Here is a 2,646-nt window from a genome sequence, read left to right on the forward strand (position 1 = left end):
GTTACATTGCAAATGTACTCCACACTTTCAGCCGTATGTTATTTGCGCCAATCACACATACAGGTTTTCAGGTCACCCTGCGCATCTCCCGTAAGTCCGTTCGAGTGCTTTGATGTGATCATTTCTATGGACAGCAGTCATGGTCAGTTCGCTGCCCATCACCATTGTTGATGCTCCTTAAGTGCAATATAGTAGGGGCGGACATAGAGCTGGAATACACTTTGGCCATTGTAGCAGAATAACCACTCATGAAATCACGGACTTGGTGCAGTAAGAAGTACAGAAATATGTAGGCTTAAGGATGTGTGACGTTTCATGTGACAACTTTAGAGGCAGTTGTTAACAACACCCTTACATTCATGAAGTACATCATGCACTTTGATAATTATATACAAACACAAAAAGGGACATAATTGCAGTTTATTAATCAGAAATGTAACTTCAGTGCTCTCGGCATGATGCTAATAGCTGAAGGGATGATGTAAATCCAGCTAGGGTCCATGCAGGAAGCAAATGTACTGTAAGTCCCCATGGTCCCTAGTATGGTGATCTACCTTCAGCTCTTGGCAATCTATAGCCTGTTTATATATTGTATTGCTCTCTTTAAAAATACCGTTTTATGAATCATGCTAGTTATACTTCAACATCTGTGATACACTGGTAGTTTTACTGTTCTTCGTCAACAGGCTTTTACGTTCAAATTTTATTGTTCTGCAATACAATAATTAGCTGTTCTCGTCACGTTATGGCTGAAATATTGCCGATGTGACGATAAATATCAACTCATTCAGTACTCACTCACTCACTGTCGGCATGTCGTCTCTATGTAGTCATTGGTTACTAGTATTTCACAAGATACTGAGGAAGTACAAATCATGTTTGCTGCTTTTCATATAGGAACAGGACTCGATTATCAGGGTTATCCTGTCAAATAACAGTTGTGACTAATGTTACCTTGGCTTATTTTAAATTTGGGCCGGTATTTTGTGTCAGTTACATCCTTGTTAGAATTTGAATTTGACGTCAATTCGTTCTTTACAAATACTATCGACCAAGGGACTCTTTCCTCTTTCCTGTTACTGAACTTTTCATAATTTGCAAAATTCAGTAACAGGAACGAGGAAAGTTTTTATCAACCTTCTGTACACGATTGAAAACAAATGATAATGCATTGAAGCAAAGACACTTCGGTCACAACTAATCTTTATGGCACACCGTTTGTTCGGAATATCCCGACATGGCTGTGCGGAATAGCCTGGCAAGGGTGTTCAGACGAGTCGATAAGAGTTCAAACAATTATGAAACCTTGATGATGTGAAATATGTATTAGCAAAATGATTGGGGGACTGAACTTGCTTGTCTGTGTATGTGTATATGATTCCCACTGACGGGTTCTTTGTTAGTATTACTTATTACTTCATATTATAAAACACAACAGGAAATAGGCAGGATATGGTGTCAGCTTTTCGGTAAAACCCGACACCGCTCTGTGTCTTAATTTAAATGTCGAATTTTACTGGGAGTATTGAATTTGATAAAAAAAACCTTTTAATTGTGATCACCGGTATTTTTGTTGTTGTTGTTTGATCGAATCACCAATTCTGAAACATCGCCGATGAACCGAGAATCGTTGTGAATGTTTTGGAAAACAAGAAATTTCAGTCATATTGCAGAGTGTTTATGAAAACATGTCACACGTATTTAAGTTATGTTTCGCCCATTACATCGCCACTACAATTCAATATCAGCGTCCTTACATGAATGCCTCAAGTCCTCAAACACTCACCGTTACCTCAACTTGTACAGGCTAGGGTTAGGGTTAGGCTAAAAAGGGCCCAAATAAGTGCCAAACATGCGTTTTTTTGCGCTTACCACCTCCGCACACAACCCCCCAACACGTTCAAACGAAAAACCGCACCCAAATCGACCAGAAGGGTCGAAATAAACCTAACCCTAGCTCACCCCCGTAACCCTAGCTATAACTCTAGGCCACCCCCTGGCTGGTCGAAATACCAGCTAACTAGTCAAGTTGATTTTAGCAGGGTTAGAAAAGGTCAAATCGGTGTATTCACTTCCTGATCACTGGACCGTATCATGTTGTTTTAACCTGTAGTGAGTTTGGAACTGTAGGCAGTATGGGAATACACCATGGTATGTGCCTCTTTGTTAATATTCCACTACTTTGCGGCTTGGTAACCAGGGACATTTCAAGTCTTACCCATATGAGGACCTTGATTCGGGCCCGGACCCATTCGTCACCACTCGCCCCTTTCCGTAACCTCCAAGGTTACCGTCTCGATGCTTGTTATATGCAAAAATACGACAAACCAATCAGACGCGTGTAATGATTGCGGTGCTTTGATAATAATAATCCCGAATACTTAAATTATTTATGGCACAATGTCATTGTTAAAAGATCATGAAAAAAATATATCGTCATATTGAAAGTACAAAGAGCGTAGCTAACGGAACTGTGCTGCCTCATGTGATGTCTTTAGTAAGGATAATGCCGTTGACGTTGGGAGATTCAAATACACGCACGTGCTTTTGTTGGCATAACGGCTCTCCTCTATACAATTGAATGTTTTCTCGGGCAATTTGCGGGCATATTTTGGAGATTCTACGTGCGCTTCCGACTTATTTTAG

Source organism: Haliotis rubra, unplaced genomic scaffold (genome assembly GCF_003918875.1).
Source record: "Haliotis rubra isolate DU_JTF1 unplaced genomic scaffold, ASM391887v1 Scf733, whole genome shotgun sequence".
NCBI lineage: Eukaryota > Metazoa > Mollusca > Gastropoda > Lepetellida > Haliotidae > Haliotis > Haliotis rubra.